Raw genomic sequence first — 9,894 nt, forward strand, 5'->3', positions numbered from 1 at the left:
TGTCTTTTAATTCTGGTTCCATTTTAAAGAAATTCAAACTATAAATCATAGACTGCATTACGGGTGTGATTAATACAAAAAAGATGATTCAGAGCTTATTTAGAGGACATTATGTGCAAAGGTATCATTTCTACTTTAAAAGATTGGCATGAATAACTTGTATACTTAAAGTAAAATGTATCTACTTGTATATATTTTTAAAAATAGAAATATGATTTAAAAACCATTAAAATTACTATTTTAAAGTTCACAATTATGGGGGTATTGCTATACACACCAAGTTGCATAACCATCACTACTATCTAGTTCCATAACATTTCCCTACCACTCTGCCCTTCCTATGAAAATATCTTATGGCCGGGCACAGTGGCTCACGCCTGTAATCCCAGCACTTTGGGAGGCTGAGGAGGGCGAATCACGAGGTCAAGAAATTGAGACCATCCCAGCCAACATGTGAAACCCTGTCTCTACTAAAAATACAAAAACATTAGCCGGGCGTGGTGATGGACGCCTGTAATCCCAGCTACTCGGGAGGCTGAGGCAGGAGAATCGCTTGAACCCAGGAGGCAGAGGTTGCAGTGAGCCGAGATCACACCATTACACTTCAGCCTGGGGGACAAGAGTGAGACTTCTCGGAAAAAAAAAAAAAAAAGAAAAGAAGAGAAAAGAAAAGAAAAGATTCCATGTTAGCAGTCATTCCCCTTCACCCTCCAAGTTCTGGCAAACATCAATGTATTATCAGTGTCTATGAATTTGCCTGTTCAAGACATCTAATAAAATGCAATAATAAAATATGTATCTGTTTACGCCTGGCTTCATGTAATTAGAATATGTTTTTAATATTCACGGCATGGCATGAATTAGGACTTTTTATTACTTTTATGACTGGACTCTATTCCATTTTATGGATACAAAACATTTGTTTTCTATTCATTAATGGGTAAGCTCTGAGGCTGTTTTCACTTTGGGCTATTATTAATAATTCCATTATGATCATTCATGTACAAGATTTAGTATAGATATACATTTTTAATTGGTTTGAATGTATATTTAGAACTGGAATTGGTGAGTCATGTGGCAGTTCTATGTTTAACTCTTTGAGGAACATCCAAATTATTTTTGAAGTATCTACACCATTTTACTTTCTCACCAACAATGTTTGAGGATTTCAAATTTTCCACATTTTTAGCAAAACTTTTTATTATCAATTTATTAAACTTGTTATTGTAGCCATCTTAGTTAGTAGACAGCATTATCTCATTATGGATTTGACTTGCATTTCTCTAGTGACTAATACATTTTAACACCTTTTCAAGTGGCTATTGGCTATTTGTATATCTTCCTAAAGAAATGTCTATTCAGATACTTTATCCATTTTTATTGACTTCTGTTTTTATTATTTAGTCTTAAGTTTCTTATATATTCTGAATACTAGGCACTTATGACACTTACCAAATATATATTTTACAAATAATTTTATCCATTATGCATGTTTCAACTTTCTTGATCGACTCTTTCAAAGCAAAAGTAAGCTTTTTAATTTTGATGCATTCCAATTTATCTATTTTGGTGGGGGGAGGGCATTTGTGCCTCAGGTGCCATATCTAAGAAACCACTGTATAGTCTGAAGTTATGTAGATTTACACCTATGTTTTATTCTAAGGGTTCTATAATTTTAGGTCATACATCTAGATATTTGATGATTTTTGAATTTTTTTTATATCTAGTGTGGATTAGGATTCCTAATAATTCCTTTTAATGTGGATACAATTGTCTCAGTAGTATTGGTTGACACTAATATTTTTCCCCATTAGTTTGCCTTGGAGACTGTTGAAAATAAATTGACCATAGTTGTATGGGTTTATTTTTGGACTGTCAATTATATCTATTGTTATATGTCTATTTTTATGCAACTACTACACTGTTTTTATAAATGTAGTTTTTTAGGAAGTTTCAAAATCAGGCAGTTTTAAAATTCCATTTTTGTCTCTCTACTTTTTAAAATCTCTGTTCTGTAGATTATTTTTATTTATTTTTAATTGGCAAATAAATTTGTACATATTTATCATGTACAACATAATGTTTCACAATACATATACATTTTTGAATAACTAGATTAAATTAACATATGCATTACCTCACATACTTATTCTTTGTGATGAGAACTCTAAAATCTACTCACTTAGCACATTTTGAGAATGTAATACATTGTTACTAACTATAGTAACCAAGTTGTCAATAAATATCTTTCACTTATTCCTCCTATCTTACTGAAACTTTGTTCTATTTGACCATTTTCCCAGCATCTGCCCCAGCCCACAGCCTATGGTAACCACCATTCCACTCTCCCCTTCTATGAGTCCAACTTTTTTGATTCCTTATATAAATGAGATCATACAGTATTTATCTTCCTGTTCCTGATTTATGTCACTTGGCATAAATTTCTCTAGGTTCATTCATGCTGTCACAAATGGCAGGATATCCTTATCTTTTAAGGTGGAATGTATTCTACTGTGTATATACGCCACACTTCCTTTATATGTCTGCTGTTGGACACTTAGGTTGATTCTATATCAGCCATTGTGAGGAATGCTGAAACTAACATGAGAGTTCAGAGATCTTTTCATATACTTATTTTATTTCTTTAGATATATACTGGTAAGTGTTGAATGTGCTCCACAGAGTTCATGTGTTGGCGATTTCATCCCCAAAGCAACAGTGTTGAGAGGTGGGAACTTTAAGTGGTGACTAAGTGATGAGGGCTCTCCCTCATGAATGGATTAATATTGTTATTGTAAAAGTGGGTTAGTTATCTTGAGAGTAGGTTTCTGATAAAAGGATGAATTCAATCTCCTTCTCTCTCTTATGTGCACACTCTCTCACCATGTAATGCTTTTCACCATGTTATGACACAGCAAGAAGCTGCTCACCCAATGCAGCCCCTAGATCTTGATATTCCCAGCTTCTAAAACTGAGATTAATAAATTTCTTTTTATTATAAATCACCCAGTTTTTGTTATAGCAACACAAAATGGAGTAAGACATATACATTGTAGTAGGAATGCTGAATCATATGGTACTTTCATTTTTAATTTTTTGAACAACTCCCATACTGTTTTCCATATCAGCTTCACCATTTTACATTCCTACCAACAATGTGGGTTCCCATTCCTCCAGATCCTCACCAGCATTTGTTACCTTTCATCCTTTCTATTATAGCTGTTATAACATGTATGGGGTGTTAGTTCTTTGTGACTTAAATTTGCGTTTCTCTGATAGTGACATTGAGTGTTTTTTTCATATACTTATTGGCCATTTGTATGTCTTCTTTACAGAAATACGTATTAAGGTCATTTGTTCGTTTTTAACAGAGTATTTTTTTTCTAATGAGTTGTTTAAATTTTCTATTTTGAATATTAACCTTTTTATCAGATATATGGTTTGCAAATATTTTCTCCCATTATGTAGGTTGTCCCTTCACTCTGTTGATTGTTTTCTCATTTGTTTGTTTGCTGTTTGTTGTTGCTGCTCTGCAGAAGCTTCGTAGTTGGATATAATTCCATTTGTCTATTTTCAGTTTTGTTGCATGACCTTTGTGAGCATCTACAAAAAATCATTGCCCAGATCAATGTCATAGAACTTTTTCCCTATGCTTTCTTCTAGTAGTTTTACAGTTCCTTGTCCTATATTTAAGTGTTTAATACATTTTGAGCTGCCTTTAATATATGATGTCAGATGAGAGTCTAATTTCATTCTTCTGTATGTGAATATTCAGTTATTCCAGCACTTTTTATTGAAGAGACTCTCTTTAGTGTATTCTTGGCACCTTTGTCAAAGATCAATTGCATACGTATATTTCTGGGTTCCTTTTCTGCCAGTACCATACTGTTTTGATTACTAGGACTTTAAAGTGTATTTTGAAGTAAGATAATATGGTGCCTCTGGATTAGATTTTTTTGTTTAAATTGCTTTGGATATTCAGAGTCTCTTGTGGTTCCATATAAACTGCAGGATTGTCATATTTTTTCTGTGAAAAATGTCATTGCTATTTTGATACAGATTGCATTGGATCTGTAAATTACTTTGGGTAGTATAGTTATTTTAACAATATTAATTCTTCTGATACATAATCATATCTTTTGAATTATTTGTTTTTTTTTCTTGAATTTCTCTCATCTATATTTCATAGCTTTCAGTAACAGGCCTTTCATCTCCTTGATTACATTTAAATTTGATGTATTTTATTTCTATTTTGTAACTAGTGTAAATAGGATAAATTTCTTTTCAGATGTATTATTGTTATTGTATAAATACACTACTGATTATTGTATGATGGTTTTGTATCTTATAACTTTATTGAATTTGTTTATTAGTTTTAACAGTTTTGGGGAGGAGTCTTTAAGGTTTTCCATATATAAGATTATGTTGTCTACAAACAGGGACAATGTGTCTTTTTCCTTTCCAATTTGGATGTTTTTATATTTTTCTTGTTGAATTGCTCTGAATAGGATTCCCAGTACTTTGTTGAGTAGAAGTGATGAGATTGGTCACTTTTGTTTTGTTCCTGATAAGAGGAAAAACTTTCAGCTTTTCACCAATGAATATGGTGTTATCTTTGGGTTTGTCATATACGACCTTTTATGGGTTGAGGTATATTTCTTCTATGTCTAATTTGTTAAGTGCTTTATGATAAAAGCATTTTGAATTTTGTCAAATGCCTTGTTTGCATCTATAGAAATATCTTTGGTGTTTGTCCTTTATTCTGTTAATGTGATGTATCACATTTGTTGATTTGCATATGTTGAATCATTCTTGTATCTCAGAGTTAAATTCCACTTGATCATAATCTTTCTAATGTGCTGTTGCATTTGGTTGGCTAATATTTTGTTAAAGAGTTTTTCATCTATGTTCGTCAGGGATATCGACTTGTAATTTTCTTTTCTTATAGTGTCATTGTCTAGTTTTGATATCAGGATACTGCTGGCCTCATAAACTGAGTTTGAATGTATTGCCTTTTCTTTACTTTTTTTGGGAAGAGTTTGAGGATAATTGGTAGTGTTAATAGCTCTTATTTAAATGTTTGGTAAAATTTAGCAGTGAAGCCATCAGATCCTGGGATTTTCTTTGATAGGAGACTTATTATAAGTGATTCACTCTTCTTACACATTGGTCTGTTTAATTTTCTACTTTGTCATAATTCAGTCTTGGTAGGTTGTATGTTTATAAAAATGTATTTTTTTTCTAGGCTATCCAACTTGTTAGCAAGTATTGTTCATAGTAGTCTCTTATGATTCTTTGCATTTCTGTTGTATCAGTTGCAATTTCTTCTCTTTCATTTTTGATTTCTGTATTTGAGTCCTCTCTTTTTTGTTCAGCTAGCTAAAGGTTTGTTGATTTCGTTTATCTTTTAAGATATAATCCTTAGTTTTGTTTATCTTTTATATAGGTTTTCTGGTCTCTCTTTATTTTTTTTCCTGATCTTTATTATTTCCTTCCTTATACTAACTTTGGACTTACTCTGCTTTTGTTTTTCTAGTAACTTGAGGTGTATCATTACACTGTTTATTTTGATTTTGTTTGTCTTTTAAGATATAATCCTTAGTTTTGTTGATCTTTCATATAAGTTTTCTAGTCTCTATTTATTTTTGTCCTGATCTTTATTATTTCCTTCCTTATACTAACTTTGGACTTAGTCTGCTTTTGCTTTTCTAGTAACTTGAGGTGTATCATTACATTGTTTATTTAAGATTGTTCTTATATTTACATAGACAATAATTGCTATAATCTTTTAGATTATAAAAGCAATTCTTTTAGAACTGCTGTTGCTCCATATTATATGTTTTAGCACACTGTTCATATAGTTTGGAAGTTTGTCCCCTCCAAAGTTCATGTTGAAATGTCATCCGCACTATTGAATGTGGGGCCTAGTGGGAGGTAGTTGTGCCACGAGGGCAGGTCTCTCATAAATGGTTTTGTCCCCTCTCTGTAGCAATGAGTTTGTTCATGTGAGAGCTGGTTGTTTAAAAGAACATAGCATCTCTCTTGCCTGCTCTCTCACCATGTGGCATGCCTTGTTCCCCTTTTCCATCTGCCATGAGTAAAAGCTTCCTGAGACCTCACTAGAAGCCAAGCAGATGTTGGTGCCATGTTTATACAGTCTGTAGAACCATGAGCCAAACAAACCTCTTTTCTTTATAAATTACCCAGCCTCAAGTATATCTTTGTAGCAGCACAAAGCAGATTAATACAGTTGGGTTTTTATTTATATTTGTCTCATGATTCTTTTAAATTTTTTCTTTTAATTCTTGTTTTATTCATTGGTTGTTCAAGAGCATGTTGCTTATTTTCCATGTACTTATAAATTTTTCTAAAATTTATTTTGTTAATATTTTCTAGTTTCATATTATTTTGGTTGGAAAAGATACTTGACATTATTTCAAAATTTTGAATTTGTTAAAACTTGGTTTGTGGGCTAACATATAATCTATCTTAGAGAATGTTCTATCTGTGGTTGAGAAGAGTGTGTATTCTGCTTCGGTAGAATGGATTGTTTTGTGTATGTCTGGTAAGTTCATTTTGTCTAAAGTGTCATTTATAAGTCTGATGTATTCATCTTTCCATTGCTGAAAGTATTGAAATACTGTACTATTATTGATTTACAGTCTATATCTTGCTTCATTTCTTTTTAAAGTTGTTTTATGTATTTATGTGCTCAAATTTTGAGTGCATATATAATTGTTTTATTATTTGAAGGATTGGTCTCTTCATAATTATATAATAACCCTTTGTATCATTTTACAGTTTTTGACTTAAAGTTTATTTTATCTTATATAAGCATAGCTATCACTGTTCTCTTTTTTCATTTACATGGACTATCTGTTTTCTTCTCTTCACTTTTAGTCTACGTGTGTAATTACAGGTTAAGTGAGTTTCTTGTGTGCAGTACATGGTTGAGTCTTTTTTTTTTTTTTTTTACTCACTCAGCTTCTCTATATCTTTTGATTAGAGAATTTAATTCATTTACATTCAGGGTAATTATTTCTTTTTTTTTTTTCACTGTTCAAGGTTTATTGGGGGTTTTAGTTGGTATAACACTTGGATAGTTGGTTGTATTGTTTATATGTAGATCTTTTTATGTTATATGGTAATGTACACTACTGATATATATAGTTCACAAAATAAGATCCTTTGGAACAATTATGCACAAGACATATGATATTGGATTTATACACTGGATCCCAGGATGTGACTTACTGGGAAAAAATGTTGGACTAGGCATGTTCAGTGAAGGAGCCAGGAAATTATATAACACATAGTAAACATCCACCTGGATCAAGGGGCAAATGCAGCATGTACAGAATTGGCAGTGGTGCGTCAGAACTATTTCACACTAACTAGTTTAGGACTACACAAGATTAATACCATCTAGCATCAGGATATAGCAGTGGATTTCACAAACCATTCATATTGCTAACTTCAGGAGTTAATGCTTTTCCCAGTCCATTTTTTTTTTTTTTTTTTTTTTTGAGACGGAGTCTTGCTCTGTTGCCCAGGCTGGAGTGCAGTGGCCGGATCTCAGCTCACTGCAAGCTCCGCCTCCCGGGTTCCCGCCATTCTCCTGTCTCAGCCTCCCGAGTAGCTGGGACTACAGGCGCCCGCCACCTCGCCTGGCTAGTTTTTTGTATTTTTTATTAGAGACGGGGTTTCACTGTGTTAGCCAGGATGGTCTCAATCTCCTGACCTCGTGATCCGCCCGTCTCGGCCTCCCAAAGTGCTGGGATTACAGGCTTGAGCCACCGCGCCCGGCTTCCAGTCCATCTTAAAATATTACTGCTTTAATCACAGATCAGATAAAAAGGACAACATGCACAACCTCCAACTAGAATCCTGTTGTAGCCTAAACAGTGAAATGCTATGACATCAGAAGACTTTAAAATTGCAGCTCTTTTTGGATCCACCAAAGTGTATCTGCACTCTTCTTCAAACGGGCCTCTTCCTCAGGAGTCAGAGTCACCTTCACAAGGTCTGAGATTCCATTCTGTCCCAAAATGCAAGGACCACTAAGGAAGACATCATCCTTTATTCCATAGAGACCCTTAATTATGGTGGAAACTGGGTGCACTCGCCTAAGATTCTTCATTATACTCTCTGCCAAATCTGCTACAGAGAGTCCAGTGGCCCAGGATGTGTAGCCTTTGAGTTTGATCACCTCATAAGCACTCTCAATCACCTGCTTGTGAACCTCTTTCCACTGTTCCTTATCTTTATCAGTCCCTAAATCTGGGTGCAGAGTCTTCAGGGAGACACCAGCAACATTCATTCCACTCCATACAGGCACACTGGAATCTCCATGTTCCCCAAGGACCCACCCATGACAGCTTAATGGGTGAACTCCCAGTCTTTCCCCCATCAGGTAACGGAATCTGGCTGAATCCAGATTGCAACCACTTCCAATAACACGGTTTTTGGGAAAACCACTTATCCTCCAAGCCACGTAGGTCAAAATATCCACTGGATTCGAAACAATAAGCAACTTGCAGTTCGGGCTATATTTTACAACATTAGGAACGATGAATTTAAAGATGTTCACCTTACGCTGGACCAAATTAAGACGGCTTTCTCCCTCTTGTTGACGTGCCCCAGCCGTGATAATGACCAGCTTGGAGTTTGCAGTTACACTATAGTCTTTCCCAGAGACAATCTTTGGTGTTCTAAGGAAAAGGCTGCCATGTTGGAGATCCATCATCTCTTCCTTCAATTTGTCTTTGATGACATCAACAAGAGCAAGTTCATCTGCCAAGTCCTTCATTAAGATACTGATGGCACAGGCCATGCCAACAACACCAACCCCAACAACTGTAATCTTATTCTGGGGAGTCTGTTCTTCCTTTAGAAGATTATGAATCAGCTGATCCTTGAGAGTTGCCATTTTGGACTTGGAACCAAAAGGAATCGATAATGCACGTCAGGCGGTCGTCCGCGACACGCGGCAATGAGATCCGGAATCGGCGGCAGCGGCTGCAGCACCCAGGGTAATTATTTCTTGGTAAGGACCTGCTATTGCCATTTCGTTAATTTTTTCTAGTTATTTTGTAGATCATTTGTTCCTTTTCTTCGCTCTTACTGTCTTCCTTTGGGATTACGTTATTATTTCTAGGACTATAATTTGATAGCTTAATTTTTACCTCTTGTTAGTTTACTATATGTTTCATTTTGTGATTACCATGAGATTTATATAAAAAATCTTATATTTATAGCAGGCTGTTTCAAGCTAATGACAACTTACCTTTGGTTGCATAAAAATACTCTACATTTTTACTCCGCCATCCACGCATATTTTAAATTTTTGGTGTCACAGCTCGTGTGTTTTTATATTTTGTATTCCTTAACACATTGTGATAGCTATTATTATTTAATAGGTTGAATCTTTTAACCTTCATGCTACTGTTATATATGATAACACTACCATTACATTATTAGGATATTCTGAATTAGACTGTTTGCTTACTTTTACCAGAGCTTTATACTCTCATATGTTTTTGTGTTACTAATTAGCTTCCTTCTTTGAGCTTGAAGAATTTCTCGACACCTGTATCCACAGGAGCCCACCTAATATTTGAGGCCAGTTGTGCCAACATAACACTAAAACAGGCCAACAGCCTGGGGCCTCAGGTTCTGACTTGGTGCTTAATTAGCCTGAACTCTGTATATGCAAGGGCCAACCTAAAGTCTGGGTCTGCAGTTGTTGGCCTGATAACGGCTGTGGGCATTAGTCGGGCATTGGGGCTGGTCTGGGGCCTCAGGCCAATAGGCTCAACCTAGCACTGGGGCAGGCTCAGAGAACAAGTCTGCTGAGTAGACCCTGAGCCTGCTCTCTTGATGTGGTGTTCTCCC

General features: G+C 34.9%; 1 pseudogene across 1 annotated transcript; it reads right to left on the reverse strand.

Moving 5' to 3' along the window:
• Positions 1-7,042: 7,042 nt before the first annotated feature.
• LOC117077909 lies at positions 7,043-9,019 on the reverse strand (annotated as a pseudogene). The gene is made up of 2 exons (XR_004434865.1): positions 7,819-9,019; positions 7,043-7,504 (listed from the first exon to the last, which is right to left on the reverse strand). The product of XR_004434865.1 is annotated as an L-lactate dehydrogenase A chain-like (transcript).
• Between the last annotated feature and the right edge of the window lie 875 nt (positions 9,020-9,894).

Source organism: Trachypithecus francoisi, unplaced genomic scaffold (assembly GCF_009764315.1).
Source record: "Trachypithecus francoisi isolate TF-2019V2 unplaced genomic scaffold, Tfra_2.0 Lachesis_group6, whole genome shotgun sequence".
Taxonomy (NCBI): Eukaryota; Metazoa; Chordata; class Mammalia; order Primates; family Cercopithecidae; genus Trachypithecus; species Trachypithecus francoisi.